The 23,654-nt window shown below is 48.7% G+C and overlaps 1 pseudogene; it reads right to left on the bottom strand.

Annotated features, from left to right (window-relative positions):
• Positions 1–561: 561 nt before the first annotated feature.
• Positions 562–8,933, bottom strand: LOC125556508 (annotated as a pseudogene).
• Between the last annotated feature and the right edge of the window lie 14,721 nt (positions 8,934–23,654).

Below are 23,654 nucleotides of genomic sequence, written 5' to 3'. Positions count from 1 at the left end.
GCAAGTAGCGACATACTACGTATTTCAGTAAAGGTAGAACAAGCAGGCCGTTAGATTACATTAACACCACTCCGCACTAGTGCATATAATAAACCAAAGGTACCTACCATACAGTTCAGCGACGACATAGTCTAACAAATGCGAACGATGCGTAAAAGAGAACAAAAGCCAGACAAAACTTAAAATCCAGACAGTTCTATCTCCTCTTTGACCCCCAGTCCAGGAAATAACAGTTCCTGCATCACAAGGAGAAAATGAAGACTTGAGCTTCAACATACAATAAACATGTGTATGTAGCTCGAGCAATCTTCACAAGCCATCTACAGTGCTTGCATCACCGATCTCCACTTTATGATGATAGCGGGTTTTTTAGTTACTGACAAAATTACTAAATCTAATTCGATAATGCAGTACGATACGTCAGCTACTCTCAGCTCCCTACAGCACAACCCTATCCACATACAAAAACAGTACTTCTATTCATGAACATAGCAATCATGTGAAGCACAATTATCACACCTGATCCAGTGATCGCAAGCAGCAACATCCACATTGACTGGCTTAGCGCCTGCTGGTCTTTCCAATGCCTCGTTTTCCAGAGAAGAGATGCTTCGGTTTCAAGGTGGGGATGACGCGGTCCGCCTCTCCACGGCGACCTCCTTGTTCCTGTTCTTGACAGAGTCCCTCGACTTCTTGATGGCCTTCTTCTTTTGAGCAGTGTCCCTGAGCCCATCACCTGGTACGACCTCTTCAATTGGTCGTGATTTGGACCTAGACCTCGACATTGTACGCAGTTTCTTGTCGGAATGCTGGCCATCAACGTCCATGGCGTCATCACCATCAGCTCTGCTCAGTGACCTCTCACGCTTACGGCCTCTTGACTGGTTGCGAAGTCGGTTCACAGCCGCAGTATGATCAACACCCATGGATGTGAGTTGCCTGCCCAATCTCTTGGTTGTGAATTTCCTGTCTTTGTCATGCTTCCTTGGAACAATAGGACGGCTCTCTGCAGTACTCTTCTTCATCCTATGCTCTTGGATGAGCATTGCCTTCTTCTTCCTTATCTTACCCAATATCTCACGTTGCTCTTCAGTTAATTCGTCATGTCCATCAATCATGAAAGCATCCTGAGCAGCTTCTTCTTCAAGACGAAGGCCCTCCTCCCTTTCCAGTTCTTCACACCTTTCCAAGATATCCGGATCCAGGAAATCAGCAACATTATGCCCATCCAATATTCCAGGGGGAATATCTTCCTTCCATTCATCATTGGCCAATAAGTAATGCTTCTTGAGACTGGCGGAATAGACACCAGCACCTCCATTCTCATTCTCAAGGTCCCTCTCAAGTTTCTTCAAGAACAGCCTCAGGAATGCAAGTAGGCCTATCTCTGTTGTCACGAGGCTTGGGCATAGCAACATGAAACCTATTTAAGCAGTCATTGATCTTCTTTGACTTCATCTTGATCTCCACTCTCTGCTCAAGAAGCCTCTCACATGCAGCATTTTTAACAGCCATCACACCCTCATCCGTTAAAGCACTCATACTCAGGAAGGATTTGATTGGAGAAACAGGGATGGAAATTACAGGGGGGGGGGAGGGGGGCGGGGGGGTCTGGGACTAATAGTAGTGGTTCTGGAGGAGAAGGGACTTCGATGGGTAGTGGGAGAGATCTGAATGGCAAGGGAGGATCATTTGGCTCAGGCAGAGGGGAGGACAGCAAGAAAGAACCCAAACTGGAAATAGGGATGTGGGACCTAGCAGTAACTTTGCGGTTACCAATCCAAATATACAGCAAATGGGTGTGCAAGGGGGACAGATGCAGATGGCAGGTGGATTTCCCATGGTGAACAACACCAATTTCCCCCAGCTGGTGCCTGTTGGGATGGGGCTGGGGCAGTTTGGTTTCTTGCCACAGGAGCAAATGGCACAACAGTACCAATATTTGCTGTCTAACATGCCTAAGCAGGAAATATTGAAGATGCAAGGGCAAACAAAGGATGAGTGAGGAAAAGAGGCTCCAAAGAAGAAGGAAATAGGAAACAACAACAAAGATCTTTTTTGTGTCAAATGCAAAGAACAGGGGCACCTCAAGAGTGACTGCAAAAACAAGGTGTTTTGTGTGGTGTGTCAGAGAGCATCACATAGTACTGAAGAATGCACAATTCTGAAGCAAGCTAAACCTGTAGCCAAGTATGTGGGGTATGGAGCCAGAGGTTTGGGATGTCTTTTGGTTCAGCATACAAAATACATTGTTGTTACTGAGCATATAAACCCAATGGCACTTGTCACTGTACAGTCTGGGCAGTTGAATGAAACTACAATTGCATATGGATTTGCTAAGATGTTTGAATGGGGATGGACATGGAGAGCTAAATTTCAGAGTCCAAAAACCTTTCTGATGAGATTCCCTAGCAAAACCAAATTGGTGGAGCTCAAGAACTTTGGAAAATTTACTCTTTTGGGAACAGGAGCAATGGTGGAGGTTGATTTCTGGAGCCCAGATGATAAAGCCAAGGGGAAGCTCCACTCAGTATGGATAAAGATGTGGGGAGTGCCTGATACTTTGAGACACTATCTAGGAGTGTGTGAGATTGGATCTGCTTTAGGGCCAGTGGTGGAGGTTGATGTGGAGCACATACACTCCCAAGAAGAAATTAGGGTGAAGGTGGGTGTGAGAGACATGCACAAAATTCCAGCAGGGACTGAGATAACTACTAAGGACTTGTTGTTGTATGACATAAACTTTGAGTTTGATTCAGTTGCTGAATAGGGGTGGTATAAGTTTGACGAGGGAAATAACAGAAAGATATTTGAATATCTGGATCTTGAGAGTTTTGAGTCACAAAGAGAGAATGACATGCAAAAAAGAAGCAAACAAATGGACACTGGAAAATAGAGCATGAACTTGGGAGATCTGGGTCTGAAACAATATGAGCAGGTGGTCCTGAAACCTAGTGAAATTTGTCAGACTAATGAAGTTTATAAAAAAAGTAAGGAGACAGTTGCAGTTACAGAATTACAAGAGAGGGAAGATAGTCTGATGATCAGGTTGCAGAAAGCAGAGGAGCTGGCTACCAGGCAGACTGCACAACTAATACTAGAAGAGGAAAAAAAGGAAAAAATGGAGTTTATTAGGAAAACTCTTGAGAATGAGGTTAAAAGACAGCATGAGCTACTCCAGATCAATCTGAAGGGAGGTGATGAGGTGAAGGGGTCACAATCTGGAGATAAAAGTAGCAATGAAGATGAAGAGGTAGAAGCCGTTTATGAGGATATGGGAGTGGAGGACAAACAGGAAGAAGGGGGAGAAATGATAGAGCAAGAATTGATTGACCAGGCCATTGGGCTAGGGTATGTTGAGCCATTGGATTACACAGCCAGTCAAGACACAGAATCTTTCGAGACTAAGATCAAAAAAGCTGGGAAAGGAGAGGCTGTATTGAAAGATGCAGAAGAGGAACTGAGAAGATGTGCTAGACTAAAGAGAAACGAAGATCGTAACATCACAGAACTGGCCAAGGAAAGGGCAGCAAAGAAAGATAACTATGGTGAGTTACCTTGTGTTGGAAACTTTCCTAAATCTAATACTCTCCCGCAAAAGGTTGATGAGGGGGTAAGGGTCACACCAGGAAAAAATGCTGAGGTGATTACACATAATCCGGAATTGATAAAAAATGTAGAGCAGGCTAGAATTGACTTGTGGCTGTTTGACTTAAATAAAAAACAGAAACAAGATGTGTTGCTTGAGGAGAATGAGATCATTGATACTGGGGAGCATACCCTAGAAGATCTTATTGATCAGGGAGATGAGGAGGGGAATAGAAAAGATGATGAGGACTGGGAAATAGTTAGAGAACTTTTCTCAGCAAAGAAGGAGAGAAAAAAAGAGAAAACCACCAGAGGTTCTGGGGTGAAAACTGCCTTTGTTGTTAAATTGTTAGAACTTTCTGCTAAGAAAAAGAAACAAAAAATGAGAGGCATCTTTTGGAATATGGGAGGTTTTGGGGGAGACATTAAAAGGAGGTTCCTTAGGGAAATGGTAATGGACATGAAAGTAGACTTTCTGGACCTGCAAGAGACCATGAGACAAGAATTTTCTAGAAATGATCTACAGAAAATCTGTGCTGATAGAGACTTCCACTGGCATTTCACTCCTGCTAGGGGGAAATCTGGTGGACTCTTGTTAGGAGTGAATTACACCACTCTTGATGTGATTTCAAAAAGTGAAGAAGACTACCATATTAAAATGGCAGTGCAAGATCTAAAAACTAGGTTCATTTGGGACTTGGTGGTGATTTATGGTGATGCTCAACCAGAAAGGAAATCTAAATTCCTGGCTAAGCTGTCTAGAATCTTCCAAACCAGTATAAACCCTATCCTGATATGGGGTGATTTTAAAATCATTAGAAAAGCCAGTGAAAAAAATAAACCAGGTTCCCCTGGGCACTGGAGTTTTCTGTTTAATGCTATTTTGGAACAAGATGGAGTTAGAGAGCTCAAGATGAATGTTAGACAATTTACATGGGGTAACAATTTGCCTATACCCACCTTTGAAAAATTGGATAGAATTCTACGTAGTACAGAATGGAAAGAGGTATACCCCTTGACCCAAATTACTGCCCTAACTAGAGAGAAATCTGATCATACACCACTTTTTTGGATTCCGGGGACATTCAAAAAGCTGATCCAATATTCAGATTTGAAAATGCCTGGTTTTGACGAGAGGGTATTGACAAGATTATACATGATGTGTGGAATGACACTAGTATAATTGGAGACAGTGTGGACAGGTTGTTGGGGAAATTTAAAATTCTGAGGCCTAAACTTAAAGGCTGGAACAAAAACAGAAATGCTTGGTATATTGAGCTGAAAAAAGACATTTTACTTAAGCTAGATAATATTGATAAACATTGTGAACAAAATGGACTTACTGCTGATGTTAGAAAAGAGCAAATAGAGCAGAGAGCTCAGTTGGACATATTGTTGCAATAGGAAGAAGCCAAGTGGAAGCAAAGGGCTAAGGTAGATGAATTATTGGAAGGTGACAGCAACACAAAATTCTTCCATGCCAAGGCAAATGGAAGACTTAGGAGAAATAAAATTAATAGGCTTGAGAAGGAGGAAGGGGTGATAGAAGGAGACAAAAATCTGGTGGAATATATAACAAGCTTCTATAAAAACTTGTTTGGTCATCCTGACAATTCTACGATCTCTTTGAATATTGAAAATCCAAGAATGATTCAGGAACGGTATAGAGACATGCTGATCAATGAGTTCTCTTTGGAGGAAATTAAGAATGTAGTGTTTAATATGGCACATAATAAGTCGCCTGGCCCTGATGGATTTACAGCTGAATTCTATCAGCATTACTGGGAGTTAGTCAAAAATGATCTTAAGGCCTTACTAGACGATTTTGGAAACAAAAAAAATGATATTAGTAGGTTGAATTATGGGATTATTACTTTGGTCCCAAAAAGCAAAGACGCTGCCAAAATACAAAACTTCAGGCCTATTTGCTTGCTGAATGTTTGTTTCAAAATTATTACTAAAGTTCTGATGAACAGATTGAATATGGTGGCAACAGATGTCATTTCCCCCATGCAAACTGCTTTTGTTAAAGGTGGATATATCATGGAGGGGGTCTTGATTCTGCATGAAGCTTTGAATAGCATAAAAAAAGAAACAAGGGGCGTTGCTCTTGAAAATTGATTTTGAAAAAGCTTACGATAAAATTAAATGGTCCTTTCTTTTCCAAATGCTTAAAATGAAAGGATTTCCAGACAAATGGATAGATTGGGTGATGGAAACAATTAGAGGGGGGAAAGTTTGTGTGAAAGTGAATGAAAATCTAGGGAAGTATTTTCCTACTCATAAAGGGCCAAGGCAGGGAGATTCCCTGTCACCTCTTAATTTTGACTTGGCGGCTGATGCTTTAGCTATCATGCTTGATAATGCCAAAAAATGGCCTAGTTAAAGGGGTGTTGGAAGAATATGCCACAAATGGGATTAACATGTTGCAATATGCAGATGATACCATATTCCTTCTACAAGATGATATAGATAGTGCACATAACCTCAAATATATATTATGCCTTTTTGAGCAGATGTCTGGTCTGAAAATTAATTTTCATAAGAGTGAACTTTTCCTTTTTGGGGAGGCCAAGAACAAAAAGGATGAATATTCTAGGATATTCACTTGCCCCATTGGGACTCTGCCAATGAAATATTTAGGTCTGCCTGTAGATTGTAATAGAATTAGCAACAAGCACTGGAAACCTCCAGAGAGTAAGATGGAGAAAAAATGTGAAAACTGACAAGGGAGGCTACTTGCTAGTGCTGGAAGGGTTACTTTGATACAATCTTCCTTGACAGGCATCCCATACTTTATGATGTCCTTTTATGGATTACCCATTGGGGTGAATAAGCGAATGGACTTCTTTAGAGCTAGGTTATTGTGGCAAGAAGATGATAAAAAGAAGAAGTATCATCTGGTTAAATGGTCCGATGTCTGCAGACCTAAGGACATGGGTGGTTTGGGGATTCAAAACCTAGCTCTGATGAATAAAGCTCTCTTGAGCAGATGATGGTGGAAAGTCTACAACACGGAGGGGCTATGGCAAGAGATTATCTCAAAAAAATATCAAGGATCCAAATCTGTTGGAAACTTATCTGTTAAACAAGGTGACTCCCAATTTTGGAAGGAGTTATTAAAACATAGAGACTATTTTACCTCTTTATGCAAATTCATGATAGGAGATGGAGGAAATACCAGGTTCTGGGAAGATTGGTGGGTTGGATCTGCTCCACTCTGTAAAAATTTCCCCAGGTTATATACTATTTGTTTTGATAAAAAAACGGTTAAAGAAATTTTTTAAAAAGGACTTGATAATACAAATTTTAGAAGGGCTTTGATTGGGGACTCAAAAGAGCTCTGGGATCATATAAAAGAGGTGTGCAGTTCGGTGATATTGAGAGATGTAAAAGATAAAGTAAGATGGACTTTGACAAAAAGATGGAATTTATACAGTAAAATCCTTATACACACATCTTATAGATAATGGAGTCAAATACCCACACCTATACATGTGGAAAATTAAAATGCCACCTAGAGTCAAAGTCTTTATGTGGCTGGCTCTTAAAAATAGCATTCTCACTAAGGATAACCTGCGGCGTAGGGGTGGAATGGTGATGAAAACTATCCATTCTGTGGAAATAGAGAGAGTGTTAATCATCTGTTTCTAACTTGCTCAGTAGCTAGGCTTTTGTGGAATATTTTGAAATGTGCTTTTAACTTCAATGATATACCAGGAGATTTAGAACTGGTGGTTAAGAATTGGACAATTTTTTTTGGGAAAGATGAGATGAGTTTAGTTTTGATAGGAGTCTCGGCTATATGTTGGACAATTTGGAAATTAAGAAATAGTGTTGTTTTTGATAATAACAGGGTAAATGATCCTTGTATACCTGTTTACTTATTACTCAAGTACTTATATGATTGGAATATTTTGCAGAAAAAACCCATAAGAAATAAGATGATGGAGGCAGGTGTGAAGCAGATTGGCAAAGTTGCTGAAGAAGTGTTCAAGGCAGTTCATGGATGGCGTCTTGGGACCCGAAGAATTGTGGGTTAAGCTACAAACCCTCTGGCATTCGTTGCTGTGGTGGACGCTTAATGAGGCTATTGCTGCTCTGCTTTCACACCGCTCTCTGTTGAGCGCTTGTATGGGAGATGTTTCCAGCTTTGTATGAGATTAAAACTGCTTCTATTCTGCTTTAGTGAACCTTATGTTGCTGGTACTGGGATCGGTTTGAGCCCAGGCCTTAGATCTTCCCCTGGGGATACATTGCTCGGGGGTTTGTGGGGAGGGGAGGGATGGCTCCACTTCCTCCTCGATAAGCAATGCCTGACCTTGGGGGGGGTAGTTATGTCAGTTTATCTTTTTTAGCTGTAAGAAAAAAAACTTGGTGATTTCTCTTAATAGAAATCGGAGAGGGAGCTCTCTTTTATATAAAAAAAGCTTCATGTCCTCTTCGGAAAGCCCATCAAGCGGCTGCAAATCAGTCTTGTTGCACACAATGATCAGAGGCTTATTCATGAACAAGGATTTAATACTATGGAAGAGTGCAGCTTGCTGACCAATAGTTTACCCACAAGACCCAGAGAAGTCCAAGAAGAACAGCACAGCAGCCCTCAAGTGGGCAAGAGCGGTGATACTGCACATTTCTATGATCTTCCAGTCCTCAAAAGGCCGATCAAGGATCCCTGGAGTGTCAATCACTTGGTACCGAAGATATTTGTAATCCGCATGCCCAACAAAAAGGGATTTTGTTGTGAAAGCATAAGGCTGTACATCCACATCTGCCCTTGTAACCATGTTCATGAAAGAGCTCTTTCCAACATTTGGATAGCCACAAATCAAGATAGTATGGGTGTTTGGGTCAACTGATGGAAGCCTGGCCATGTGCTGCCTGATCTGCTCCAGGTATGCCAAACTAGGACTGATACCCTTTAGAACAGTACAGATGCGACCTAATGCAGCTACCTTCAGGCACTTGCACCGGTACAGGGTGTCTCCATACTTGAGCAGCCTCAGATAATCCTTGGAGATCTTTGCAATGATATTGCGAGCCGTATTGATCTGACCCAAGGAAAGTTTGTAGTGATCCTTGTTGTAGAGCACATGAAGGAGATCACCATAGAAAGGGTGGATGTCATCCAGTCGGGGGAACTCGTCAATGATGGTGGACAGCTTTTCATAGAAGTTCTGCTGAGTATAGCGAACCGTGCGCATATAGAACTGGCAAATGCGGTTGATAGCTTAGCCCTTGTGGACAACAGTCGGTGTTTGCCTCTGAGTGCGGGACAAGATTATGTCGATGAAGTCCTTCTCGGGAGGGACAACAATGATTTTCTTGAAATTATACTGCACCATCTTGCCTGATGTAAGGATTGGCTACTTATTTCTGTAATACAAACGAATGTCATGTCAATCCAATGCAGATAAGCAGGTGAAAAAAACTAATGCAGAAAAACAGGTAGAAGAAAATGCAAGAAAGCACAATTTCCAAAAAAAACATAGACAGGGAGAAATCTAGCAATCACTGCATAAAATATATCAATCTGTAATCATGCGAAGACTATAGATTCATGCCCAGCATTATCCGTGCATCCTTGTTCCACACAAGGAAAACTTTGATTTATAAAAAAATAGACAAAATGCTAACATCAGTTTCTTTGTTAGCCGTTAAATTTAAGCACAAGTAGTTGGCATCACAACCTAGAGAGCAACTCTGGACCTTAGACATATATATACCTTCATACCAGCAAGCCATACGCCTATACCCCAATTTCTTTGTTGGCAGTTAAAAATAGTTTAAGCACAAGTATAATCAGTTGCGTCACACCAGGAGACTAACCCAGGCGCTGAACCACTCACACGATTCTTACATGGAAGGAAAAACTTGTGTATCTAAGTACTAGCAACGCAGCAACATCCTCTCATAGGAGGAAGTGCAACACCACCACTGGATGCTTTCTTTCTCATAGTGTCAAATTCTTGATGGGTTGTACAAAACTATCACAATTAAATGTAAGGAGACAGTAGAAGTAGTTCCAATGTCTGATAATAAGACCGTGCCAGGTTTCTAAATCGGCAGCAGGTAAAGTAGTCGGCAACCTTTAATCAATCGGAGAAACATCAAGACGTCGGCAGCAGCTAACTACAACTGCAGCCATCCGCGAGGATCATCACAGGTAGACAACTATGCGAGATGGTCGACACGCGAGAACGAACTAAGAGAGCGGATGGGAAAGTCCAGATACTTACATCGTGAGGCAGCGGCGGCGGCTCAGGTAGTCAGGCGGCGGCGGCGGGACTCGACTCAGGGGTGAGAGGGACGGAGAATGCCAGGCCGCTGCATCTCTCTATGCGTGGGGCGTGCGTGAATAAGGTCGATCGGCGTCTCTAACTGGACTGAGAGTGGGCTGTAAACTCTGGGCCAGAATGTATTGGCTACTTCGGCTAACTGTTTAAATTGCGCCCAATTCAGAGGGCTTTTATGTTTCTCCAAAATAAAAGCAGAGGGCTTTATTCAGAAAAAAGTGTTCCTCGGATAATCAGCCAAAAGACTGGCCACCATGAAGCTGGGTGTTTCATCAAGCCAGCTTTTGGTTACGCACCTGTTTAAATACAGCACCGATCGAATTTTGTTCAGTTAGTAACACAGGAAACAAAACTCTTCTTTATCTTTACTCGTTAAAAAACCTAATATTTGATTTATTCAGTGTCAGTTTCGTTCTAGTTTTTGTTTGGTCGGATTTTATGCCCACCCTAAGTGGAGGTTGTGCCCATCTCTGCATTGCGACAGACGGTGAGGAGAAAAGAAGATGGTTTAGAGCACGAGTTTCTTCAGGGCTCTTATGTCCTGACAAATAAGCTTTCTTCTCGGCCCATACAACGGTTACTATCCAACCCATGTATCCCCTGCCCATGGCACTAGAGGCGGCGCTCTAGACTCCAGCATGATTCACCTTGCCAGTGCTATATCTCGTCTACTGCAATATGTAGCACTGGCTCAACTACAACATAATGAATGGACTTGTGGACAATAGTTGAATGCGGTTACTTTAAATAGGACTAGCCACCACCTTACCAAAGGAGGGAGGATCATTCAGACCACCAGATACCACACAAACTCGCCAAGCACAAGAACACCTCTCCTCAGGAGGCCGTTCTTCCCCTTGTAACTGTTCATCCTCAGCCCACGAGGCAATCCATCACACCACACTGGAGTAGGGTATTACACCGCAACGGTGACCCGAACCAGTATAAATCTTGTGTCCCTTTGTTCTGCGAGTTCGACGCGCTAAGACTTGAGATTGTGGTGAGGGCGAGAGCTAGATGAGGAGAGATCTTCGTGCGCACCCCAGTGTTCGAACCTCAAGGGTTTTGCCGGAACCCGAAATCCGTCACTTGGCGCGCCAGGTAGGGCCTCCACCACACCCGTGTCGGATGAGCGCCGAGCCCACGCCAAGCGTCGGGCTGCCCTCGTCGCCCGTGTCGCTCAGACGGCCCCTGTCGGTGGGCCTCCCCGTCGTTCTCCGTCCCCTGTTGCCAACACCACCACCGGCCCGGCGGTAAACGAGCAGCAGGCCTCCTCATTGCACCCCTCCATGCGGCGGGACGGCCGCACCGCCACCCCGTTGCTGACTCCGGCGGGCTCGTCGTCTCACGCTCGCCGCCCACCCACAGACGCACAGGCCGCGCTGCTCATAGCACGCGAGCTCCTGCGTTACCGCCCGGTCGACGACCTCTACGAGGACTGGTTGGACCGCATCGCCGAGCTCGTCAGTGCCGCTGGAGGCTCTTCTGCACCATTTCTCTCGCTGCCTCGCCCACCTCCAGCTGCGGGCGATGTAGCTCACGGAGCGCCTCCGCCTCCTCCGCACCAAGACGGCGCCTCGCGCTGAAACGCGCGGCTCATGAAGCGCCTTCACCTCCTCCGTGTCAAGACGGCATCCTCGCCCCAAGACATGCAGTCCCGCGGCGTGACCCACCGTGCCGCGTGCCCGCGCGAAGAAGGAAGCTGGCGAGAGGTTCCCCGGCCACAAGAAAACGCTCCAGCGCTCCTAGAACCACGACAAGACCGCGTGGCACCTGTGGCGGTGGTGCGTGGGCATCAAGGGAAGGCTCCGTCCCTGCAAAGGGCCCTGGTGGCCACAGCAGGCTGCCAGGCTCTCGTTCCCGAGCTGCGTAGCGTAGTCTGGCCAGGCAAGTTCAAGCTGGACCTTCCTCCACGCTACGACGGCACCCCCGACCCCACATAGTTCCTGCAGTTTTATGAGCTGAGCATCGAGCCGGCCAACGGCGACGAAAAGGTCATGGCGAACTGGTTTCCCATGGCTCTTAAGGAGGGTGCGCGCTTGTGGCTGCTGAACCTGCCTCTAGGCTCGATCTCCTCTTGGGGTGAGATGTGCGACCGCTTCGTCGCCAACTTCCAAGGCACACGTGACCAACCTCCGGCCGCGGGTGACCTGCGCCGCATCAAGCAACAACCGAGAGAGACCCCTACAGAAGTACATCCAGCGCTTCAACAGCGTGCGTCTCAAGATCCCCAAGGTGACGGACAAGGCCATCATCTCAGCGTTTTCCGATGGCGTCCGTGACATCAAGATGAAGGAGTAGCTCGCCATCCATTAGGAGCTGTGCACGACTTTGGAGTTGTTCAACATACCAACCAAGTGTGCAAGAGTTGAGAAGGGGCATCTCTCCCTCCTCGAGCTCCCTGCTGCAGATCCAGAGAAGAAGAAGGCCAAGGTCAAGGACGTGAAGCGCAAAGGAGTGGCCGTACTCGTTGCAGAGCCAGAGGCAAAGCGCGGTCGGGACCTCCCCGAGTCGTCCAAGGGCGGTCATACATTCTGCGCCTTGCACAACGTGCGCAGCCACAACACCAATGATTATCAAGAGCTCAAGGCCATTCGAGATGGACGCTTCGGTCGACGCCCCGAGCGCAGCGACCGGGGCTACGACCGAGGAAGTGGACGAGGTGGAGGACGTTGGGATGACCGCGGGCCCCGCCAAGAGTGGCGCGACCAGCCTCGCGAGGACCGCTGACAGGACCAGCCTCGTAAGGGTGCCTGAAGGGCCTAGCCTCGCGAGGATCGTCCTCAGGGCAATCCTGGCCTCCCTCCGCTGCTGCCACCGCCAAGGAGGAACGACGACCACCAATAGGACGAAGGGGCTGGGGGCTTCCAGGAGCTGCGCGCCATCGCTTGCATCTTGGGTGGTGCTCAGGCCCCGGCTTCCCAGCGCACCTTCAAGTAGTTCTCTTGCGAGGTGAATGCATCCCTTCCTAAGCTTGAGGCCACGCGCCCGCTTAAATGGTCCAAGTACGCCATCACCTTTAGCTCGGCGGACCAACTCAAATGCGCAGCAACCGCCAGCGTCCTCCCAATGCTCTGTTCACCTGTCATCAGCAATGTCCAAGTCACCAAGACCCTAATCAATGGCGGCGCAGGGCTCAGTGTCCTGTCCGTCGAGACGTTCGACAGCCTTCAAGTACCATACGATCAGCTTCAGCCCACCAAGCCCTTCTCAGGAGTGACTGACGGCTCCACCACCCCGATAGGGCAAGTTCTTCTCCCTGTCACCTTCGGTCAGCGCGACAACTACCACACCGAGCTCGTCGACTTCGACGTCGCCCACATCCGCCTGCCGTACAATGCCATCCTCGGGTACCCAGCGCTAGCCAAATTCATGGCAGTCACCCACCATGGCTACAACGTCCTCAGGATGTCGGGAAGCGGCGGAATTATCACAGTCCCCTACGAAGAAAGAGACGTGGTGTGCTCTCTCGAGCGGGCCTTCCAAGCCGCAGCAGTCGAAGACCCTGACAGCGCGTGTGTGTAGTACCCTCCTAAGGCTAACCCCAAGAAGAAGAAGCAGCTACTCCGCACTGGGCCTTAGGGGAGCGGCGCCTCTGGCGACGCCACCTCAGGATCCACGCCCGTGCTTGGGACGCCTCCCTCCCTCGCATAGGAAGGCGCGCCCGGCGCCCTCCTCGGGCAGGGCTCGGGGGCTCTCTTCTGGAGGGCCTCAGACCTGGCTAAGATCACGAGGGAGGCGCTCGGGCACCTCGTGAAGGTGTGCTTAGCGGCACATTTCCCTTAGGAGGGCACCGAGTGAGGAGCGCCCGGCACTCGGGAGTTCATCGTCAAGACCACTCAGGAGGTTCAGGAAGTAAGGGCAATGCGCGGCGACCACCGCCCACCTGGTGTAGCTCCCCACCCGGGCAAGGGTGGTGAGCTGCGCGTCTACGTCGAGATCCCAGGGCTCAACAGGGCCGCGTCTCAGGAGCGCTTCTAGCCTTCGCGTGCTGGTTGGTGTGAGGGTCCACCTCACAGCTATGTGCGCATACCGTTCGGCCTGCCGAGCGCCGCAGCCGCCTTCCAGCGCAATCTATGGAGCATCTTGGCAACCCAGGAAGCCAGACATCACGTAGTCCTGGCGGAGATGGAGACGGTCCTTAGGAGGCCACCCGAGCCCCCAGAGCCTCCCAAGGCCCAGGGTCTCGACGGCTCGTGAGGAGCGACTTCTTCAGCGCGCGCCTTCATCTACCCCAACACTCCTTCGACACCCAAACCAGGTGACATTTTCCAAGTTCATTTAGCTGGGAGCGCCCCTAGGGCTGCATTATTCCCAGGTCGCATGGGCATGTCTCTGTGGCATATATCCACTTGCATTTTTAGTTTACCCTGCTCGGGGCGCCCCTCGGGCTGCACCTTCCCCAGGCCGCTCGGGTCTGACCCAGTGGCATGTATTGTTCTTGCATTTACCTCAGCTAGTTTTCTTTCCATGCATAAGCTACCTATCGTCACTACTTGCTTGATTACCGCCCACCGCTGGAGCCGCGCGCCGATCATCTTTCTTCAGGATCCTTCACATAAGAAGGCTGGGCACGGCGTTTGTGCTCGGGTACGTCCCTACAGCGTCGATAAATCCAACGGTTGAACTCTGTCTGGCAGGCTGGCCCCGTTCACGTCACCTCCTAGGGTCATTGGTGCTTGGCCTTCTCGTGCGATAACCTCAGGAGATTCGATCGGCGCAGGTTGTCTAACCATCTCGCAGGACCACCGCAGTCAACAAGAACCAAGACCAGGCGCAACACGCCTTGAGGTAGGGCCTCATGAGTCTCGCGCTGGCTCACGAGTACCCAGACACACCTCGTCTAGCCCTACCATGCAAGCCACATGTCAGGGCAGGGTTGTACACGCCCTGGGGGCTCTCCGCGGTAGGGAGTCCCCTCCCACGTGCCAGTGGAAGCACCATGTTCCGCACTGGCATTCGACACTGCCGAGGAGCAGTTATGCCCGTGCAAGTACGGAAGCACTATGCTCCACGCTGGTGATAAAAACTAAGGGCGGCCTCACGGTCGTATCAACCTCAGGGAGCCTCCGAGCTCAGTGTCTGGCCTCATCGCAACACCTCCCCTCGGGAGAGTCGCGCGAGGGGGCTGGGCACGGGGGCTGCGCTCGGGTCACGCCCAAGCGTACGCCACCCTGCCAGGTCCCTCGGATCTGGTCGTCGCGCGCCCTCCCAATCGGAGCCAAGGTACGAAGGTCGTTTGAACGTCAAGGGGGACTCCTGAGCATCGCGACTCGGGAGCCTAACTGACCACATAGCCCCTCACTCCTTGGTCCGTCCCAGTGATCCGGATAGCCCAATGGCGGCTGAGGTATGCGCGGGGTCGGGCCCTGCCGACGTAGAACACTAGGCCTACTCCCAGATCTCCTTTCTATAGGTTGTTTGCGCGTCAAGGGGGACTCCTGAGCATCGTGACTCAGGAGCCTAACTGACCACGTAGCCCCTCACTCCTTGGTCCATCCTGGTGATCCGGATGGCCCAATGGCGGCTGAGGTATGCGCGGGGTCGGGCCCTGCCGACGCAGAACGTAAAGCAAATGGAAAGGAAATCGCAAAATTTCAAAGAAAATATTACAAGACATATTGTTCTCCTGAAACCAAACACAAGCTTAACGCCTCCACGAGGCATGGTGTGTATTGTAGAAATTAAACAGGAAAGGAGCCGTCAGTAAGTCATCTCGTCATTCCCGGACACCGCCGTCGGCCACAAGGGATGCTTCTCCTATAGCGGCGTTGCCCTCGCCTGCACCACCCGCCGGAGTTGCAGGATCGGCAGCATTGCCAGTTGAAGGCACGGGATCGAAGGCGCGGAACCTCTTCCACAGGGCCTCCACCTGGCTCTTCACGGTTTCGGCAGCAGCAGCATGGTGCTCGGCGTCAACGTGGGTTTCTTCAGCTGCGAAGATGGAGGCGGCTGAAGAGGCGCGTCAACACGGCTGAAGAAAGAATGCGGGTTTCTTCCTCTGCCAAGGGGCCGACACCGCTCACGACTTCCTCAAGCGCCTTGACCAGATAAGGAAGCAGCTAGGTGGGGCCCTCGTCGATGGTGGTCAGCGGCTCCTCCAAGCCCTTCTCGTAGAGCGACCGCAGCGCCTTGCGGGACCTCTCCTCGAGGAGCTTGAAGGCCGCGCGGTTTTCGGCTAGGACCTTCGCCTTGGCATCAAGCTCAGCTTTCTCCGCTTCCATCGCCTGCTTCAGCTTCTCCAGCCGGCTGCGCTCCGCGGCCTGCGCCTTCCCCAACTTCTCCAGCTCGGTGTCACGACCCCTGACGGTGTCCTCTCGGGCCTTCATCCTCTCCTCCTCCGCCTTGCGGCCACAAGCTTCTTCCGCATGCTCGTTGTGCAGAGTCTTCAATTCGGCCTCCAGCAACTGGCAGCGATCCTGGGCGGCCCCAACATCTTTCAGCGCCACCTCGCGAGCGGCCGCGGCCTGAGCGGCGGCCTACTTATCCTTCTCGGAGGTTGCCGTCGCTTGGCTCAGCGCCGCCCGAATGGACATGTCTGAGTGAAGCCAGCCAGAGACCAGCTCCAGGCGCCCAGCTACCAGACAGGGGTCGGCGCCCCGAAGATCTTCTCGCAGCAGGTTCATCGCAGAAAGAGCGCGCTCCAGGATGTCAGGGGAGGCGAAAGGACCCAAAGATTGCGGTGCGGCAAGAGGGGGAGGAGGCGATGTCGTCACCATGGCCTGGGAGGCCAGAAGCTCCTGAGCTTCGGGGACCCCAGCGCCCGGGCCGGACGTTGGCACCTCCGAAGCCAGCGAGGCCATGGGGGCTGACTCCTCCCGAGGATGCTCTCCCAAGCCTCACGAGGATGACCGGGCCGGAGAAGCGCAAGTGCCATTGCAGCCCTTGTCCACGGAGAAGGGTGCGACCGCCGTGGGCGATCTGGTCCCGAGCAGCACCACCTCTTCCTCCTTCCTCTTCTTCGCCGCGGGCGACGGCCTAATCAAGCAGCAGAGAAGCGTCAAGGATAAGCAGCAGAAGGGAGAACAAGATAGGACAAGAACACTTATTGGTCCACCGTGGCGTAGTTCCTCCGCTTCTTAAGCTTGAAGCCTGAGAGCCTCACAGCCTGAGGCACAGGCGCGCAGGCTCCAGGAGCGGAAGTGGGGGCAGCTGATGGACCGTAAGCAGCTCCAAGCGGTGTCGGGGCAGGAGCATCGTCTCGGGAGATCAGCGCCGGCCTGCCCCTCGTCGGAATGTCGACCGGTGACCTCCTCCGGGGGCTGGCCTTGGGCCTCGAGGAGCCCCCAGCCATGGGCGGCTCCTCCCTCTCCGGGGGGACATCGGCCTCATCATCATCATCAGGCAAGGTGTGGAGGATGTCGGCCTTGCGTAAGGGGGATGTCTCCCCCGCCCCTTTGCGGGTCGCCTACGAGTCGCACTCCTCCTCTCCCTATTCTTCCTCCTCACCTCCTCACAAGACTCAACCGAAGACACGACCACCAGAGTTGTCGCCACCAGGATGTCAGTGGGAGCAGGCGGCATGAGCCCACGCTCGTCGAAGGCAGGCAGAGCGACGACGATCTCCGCCCCATCCGGAAAGTGGTACAGGGGAACAAGGCCATCAGGCGGGTATCCTTGGTCGTCCCCGACGAAGGAACGAAGAGCCGAGCGCAATTCCTCCTCAGAAAGGAGCTCCGGGCGCAGGCAGAGGTCGTCCCCTCCTTCTCCAAGTTTCCACAGTGGGCGTGGGCGCGACTGGAGGGGAGCCACACGTTGCGCCATGAATTCTTGGACAATCATGGCCCCCGTCAGCTTCGCCGTCCTCTAATCGCCGGGCTTCAGGTCAGCGGTCATCCTCTCCAGCATCCGCGTCTCCCGCGGGTCGGTGAGCTTCGTGCGAAGCCACCCCTCATGGGACACAGGCATCTCCAATGGCAGCACCAGCCGGGGGTGGACGCGCTTGGCGTCCATCAGGACCCATTTGCTCTTGAAGCCCTCGGCCTTCTTCCCGGCCTTCGAGATGGCATTGGTCTTGTTGGCCGCGATGAAGCCAACACACCCTGAGTAGGGGCCCTCCTTAAGCCAGAGATAGAAGAAGTGGCACAGCAGCGCCACGGACGGCATCACCCCGATGTACGCCTCGCAGTAGAAGGCGAAAATCGACAAAAGAAGGACCGAGTTGGGATGAAGATGAAGGGCGTGGATCTTGTAGTGATTGAGGACGGAGTAGAAGAAGTCGGAGAAGGGGGGAACCAACCCGGCGACGATGCTACTCGTGAAGAAGGGGTAGAAGGTGCTACTAGAGTCCTCAGGCTCGGCGGAGCCGGCCCAGAGCACAGTCTTATTCTTCTCGTCACCCTCCGCCATCATCAAGCGCACGGTGGCCAGGCTCTTCTTCGGCACGCTAGGTGCCTCAAGCGCGGGCTCGTACCAGGATGACAAAGGGGTAGCCCGGGCCTTCTTGGGCGCCATTGACGGCAAGCTCGAAGGTCTGGGTGGATCTGGAGTCTCTGGAAGCGAAGGGAAAGAAAGGGGATTTGGAGCAAGACAAAGGAAAGCAATGAAGGCAAATGTAGCTGATACGTCTCCAATGTATCTATAATTTTTGATTGCTCCATGCTATATTATCTACTGTTTTGGACATTATTGGGCTTTATTATCCACTTTTATATTATTTTTGGGACTAACCTATTAACCGGAGGCCTAGCCCAGAATTGCTGTTTTTTTGCCTGTTTTAGGGTTTCGAAGAAAAGGAATATCAAACGGAGTCCAAACGGAATGAGACCTTCGGGAACATGATTTTCTCACTGAATAAAACTCAGGAGACTTGGACCCTACGTCAAGCCAATTAACAGGAGGCCACGAGGTAGGGGGCGCACCTGCCCCCCCCCAGGGGCGCCCTCGACCCTCGTGGGCCCCCTATTGCTCCACCGACGTACTTCTTCCTCCTATTTATACCCACGTACCCCCAAACAATCAGATAAGGAGCCAAAAACCTAATTACACCGCTGCAACTTTCTATATCCATGAGATCCCATCTTGGGGCCTGTTTCGGAGCTCCGCCGGAAGGGGAATCGATCACGGAGGGCTTCTACATCATCATCCAAGCCCCTCCGATGAAGTGTGAGTAGTTTACTTCAGACCGACGGGTCCATAATTAGTAGCTAGATGGCTTCTTCTATCTTTTTGGATCTCAATACAATGTTCTCCCCCTCTCTCGAGGAGATCTATTTGATGTAATCTTCTTTTTGCGGTGTGTTTGTTGAGACCGATGAATTGTGGGTTTATGATCCCGTCTATCTATGAATAATATTTGAATCTTCTCTGGATTCTTTTATGTATGATTGGTTATCTTTGCAAGTCTCTTCGAATTATCAGTTTGGTTTGGCCTACTAGATTGGTTTTTCTTGCCATGGGAGAAGTGCTTAGCTTTGGGTTCGATCTTGCGGTGTCCTTTCCCAGTGACAGAAGGGGCAGCAAGGCACGTATTGTATTGTTGCCATCGAGGATAACAAGATGGGTTTTTTATCATATTGCATGAAACTATCCCTCTACATCATGTCATCTTGCTTAAGGCGTTACTCTGTTTTTAACTTAATACTCTAGATGCATGGTGGATAGCGGTCGATGAGTGGAGTAATAGTAGTAGATGCAGGCAGGAGTCGGTCTACTTGTCTCGGACGTGATGCCTATATACATGATCATACCTAGATATTCTCATAACTATGCTCAATTCTGTCAATTGCTCAACAGTAATTTGTTCACCCACCATAGAATACTTATGCTCTTGAGAGAAGCCACTAGTGAAACCTATGGCCCCCGGGTCTCTTTCTCATCATAATTAATCTCCATCACTTTATTATTGCTTTGCTTTTACTTTGCCTTTTACTTTTTACTTTGCATCTCTATACCAAAAATACCAAAAATATTATCTATCATCTCTATCAGATCTCACTTTCGTAGGTGACCGTGAAGGGATTGACAACCCCTAAGCGCATTGGTTGCGTTGAGCTATTGTTTTTGTGTAGGTACAAGGGACTCGCGCGTAGCCTCCTACTGGATTGATACCTTGGTTCTCAAAAAATGAGGAAATACTTACGCTACTTTGCTGCATCATCCTCTCCTCTTCGGGGAAATCCAACGCAGTGCTCAAGAGGTAGCAAGAAGAATTTCTGGCGCCGTTGCCGGGGAGTTTGCGCAAAAGTCAACATACCAAGTACCCATCACAATCCCTATCTCCCGCATTACATTATTTGCCATTTGCCTCTCGTTTTCCTCTCCCCCACTTCACCCTTGCCGTTTTATTCGCCCTCTCTCTCTATCCTCCCTCTCTTTCTCTATTTGCCTCTTTTACCCGTTTGCCTTTTGTTTGCTCGTGTGTCAGTTTGCTGGCTTGTCGTTATGTCAAGTCCTTTACCTTCTGCCTCTATGTCTGAAATTGGGGAAGTTATTGTCGATCTGGACAATAATATCATGAAAAATTCTGATGCTCCTGCTAAAGAACCTACCATCTTTCATACAAAAAATTCCGTGTTGGTAGTGGTAATATTATTAGAAAAGGAGTTATTCAAGATTTCTTTACTTGTGCCGGTGCTTTACCTTCTATGGGAAGAATTAATGATGTTCTTATTGTTGCAAATAGGAATTATGTGCCCGTAGATTTTATCGTTCTTGATATAGATTGCAATCCTTCTTGCCCTATTATTCTCGGTAGACCTTTCCTTAGAACGGTTGGTGCAATTATTGATATGAAGGAAGGGAATATTAGATTTCAATTTCCATTAAAAAAGGGCATGGAACACTTCCCTAGAAAGAAAATAAAATTACCATATGAATTTATCATGAGAGCCACTTATGGATTGCCTACCAAAGATGGCAATACCTAGATCTATTTTTGCTTGTTATGCCTAGCTAGGGGCGTTAAACGATAGCGCTTGTTGGGAGGCAACCCAATTTTATTTTTATTCCTGGCTTTTTGCTCCTATTTAGTAATAAATAAATTATTTAGCCTCTGTTTTGGTTGTGTTTTTTTGTGTTTAATTAGTTTTTGTGCCAAGTAGAACCGTTGGGAAGACTTGGGGAAAGTCTTGTTGAACTTGCTGTAAAAAACAGAAACTTTAGCGCTCACGAGAACTCCTGTAATTTTCATTTGGAAAGTGATATTTAGTTAATTATTTTTGCATATGTTTAATAGATAAATTCCTCAAGTCCAGCAATTTATTTTATAATTTTTGGGGTTCCAGATCTTGCGCTAGCTACAGATTACTACAGACTGTTCTGTTTTTCGTGTGTTGTTTGCTTATTTTGATGAATCTATGGCTAGTAAAATAGTTTATAAACCATAGAGAAGTTGGAATACAGTAGGTATAACACTAATATAAGTAAATAATGAGTTCATTACAGTACCTTGAAGTGGTCTTTTGTTTTCTTTCGCTAACGGAGCTCACGAGATTTTCTACTTTAAGTTTTGTGTTGTGAAGTTTTCAAGTTTTGGGTAAAGATTTGATGGATTATGGAACAAGGAGTGGCAAGAGCCTAATCTTGGGGATGCCCATGTCACCCCCAAGATAATCTAAGAACACCTAAAAGTCAAAGCTTGGGGATGCCCCGGAAGGCATCCCCTCTTTCATCTACTTCTATCGGTAACTTTACTTGGAGCTATATTTTTATTCACCACATGATATGTGTTTTGCTTGGACCGTCTTTTATGATTTGAGTCTTTGCTTGTTAGTCTACCACAATTATCCTTGCTGTACACACCTTTTGAGAGAGCCATACATAATTTGGAATTTGATAGAATACTCTATGTGCTTCACTTATATCTTTTGAGCTTTATAGTTTTGCTCTAGTGCTTCACTTATATCTTTTAGAGCACGGTGGTGGATTTGTTTTATAGAAACTATTGATATCTCATGCTTCACTTAGATTATTTTGAGAGTCTTGATAGCATGTTAATTTTCTTAAAATCCTAATATGCTTGGTATGCAAGATTAATAATAAAACTTTCTTATGAGTGTGTTGAATACTAAGAAAATGGCCACCAGTAATCATCGATGAGTGGAGTAATAGTAGTAGATGCAGGCAGGAGTCGGTCTACTTGTCTCGGACGTGATGCCTATATACATGATCATACCTAGATATTCTCATAACTATGCTCAATTCTATCAATTGCTCAACAGTAATTTGTTCACCCACCATAGAATACTTATGCTCTTGAGAGAAGCCACTAGTGAAACCTATGGCCCCCGGGTCTCTTTCTCATCATATTAATCTCCATCACTTTATTATTGCTTTGATTTTACTTTGCCTTTTACTTTTTACTTTTCATCTCTATACCAAAAATACCAAAAATATTATCTATCATCTCTATCAGATCTCACTTGCGTAAGTGACCGTGAAGGGATTGACAACCCCTAAGAGTGTTGGTTGCGTTGAGCTATTGTTTTTGTGTAGGTACAAGGGACTCACGCGTAGCCTCCTACTGTATTGATACCTTGATTCTCAAAAACTGAGGGAAATACTTACGCTACTTTGCTGCATCATCCTCTCCTCTTCGGGGAAATCCAACGCAGTGCTCAAGAGGTAGCAGTAGCCCGCGCCAGCCTTTTGTCAGGCGGGCAGTTGCCGAGGCAGCATGGGGAAACGGGGATGCCCACGTCCAATCAACCACCATGCGCCAACCAAGGCCGCGGGCTGTTGGGGCCCGTGGCGCCCCGCACTTGCCCCTTAGCTTTGCCTCGAAGCCAAGTCCGAGCACGCCTTGGGCCCGGGGGCTACTGTCGGTGTTCTAGGAATAGGGATCCCCGGACTTGCCTGCCTGCGGCCCACGGCGTGGCTCCACGAGCGGCGCTGTGCGGCCCATCTTCATCAGCAAGCACTCAAGACCCTCACGAGGGGCCAAGCCTCGCGAGGCGGACGATGCAAGACCTCCTCGGGGGCAGCCTCACCAGGCTGGCTCGCGAGGGAAGGAGATATCAAGGCAAGGGATACCTCACGAGGTCCACGTGACGTAAGCCATGACGACCAAGGCCAGGCAGGCTCCAGTGTGCGCAGTGTCCTCGTTTCCTCTTTAGTGCTAAAGAGGCAAGCTCAGGCACGGAGTCCCGAGGCATCAAGCAAAGGTTTCCATATCGGTTCAACAAGACCAAGACTAGCAGGACGGCAGGATGGAGGTCACCTGGAGTCCAAGACGGCGTCACCACCAGAGCCTTTGGCAGGTGGAGACTACTTTTGTCAGGATAACTTGTACTAGCTATCCCCCTTCAAACTTGGCCGTTGTGGGATCCCTTCCCGCTCAATATTTGGAAAGAGGACCAGGGCCTCTATAAATAGGACTAGCCACCACCTTAGCAAAGGAGGGAGGATCATTCTGACCACCAGACACCACACAAGCTCGCCAAGCACAAGAACACCTCTCCTCAGGAGGTCGTTCTTCCCCTTGTAACTGTTCATCCTCAGGCCACGAGGCAATCCACCACACTACACTAGAGTAGCGTATTACACCGCAACGGTGGCCCGAACCAGTATAAATCTTGTGTCCCTTTGTTCTGCGAGTTCGAGGCACTAAGACTTGAGATTGTGGTGAGGGCGAGAGCTAGAGGGGGAGAGATCTTTGTGCGCACCCCAGTGTTCGAACCTCAAGGGTTTTGCCGGAACCCGAAATCTGACAGAAAATATCTCGAGATGAAAGGTCGGTGCAGTTACTTTCTGACTCTCATTTCATCCTGATTATGCTTTTTACACTATGATGTTTTATGAATTATCAACTCTGCTGATTCTATCATGGTG

Source organism: Triticum urartu, chromosome 5 (genome assembly GCF_003073215.2).
Source record: "Triticum urartu cultivar G1812 chromosome 5, Tu2.1, whole genome shotgun sequence".
Taxonomy (NCBI): Eukaryota; Viridiplantae; Streptophyta; class Magnoliopsida; order Poales; family Poaceae; genus Triticum; species Triticum urartu.
Note: the sequence above shows the minus strand (reverse complement) of the source record. Positions and strands in the feature narration are given on the sequence as shown.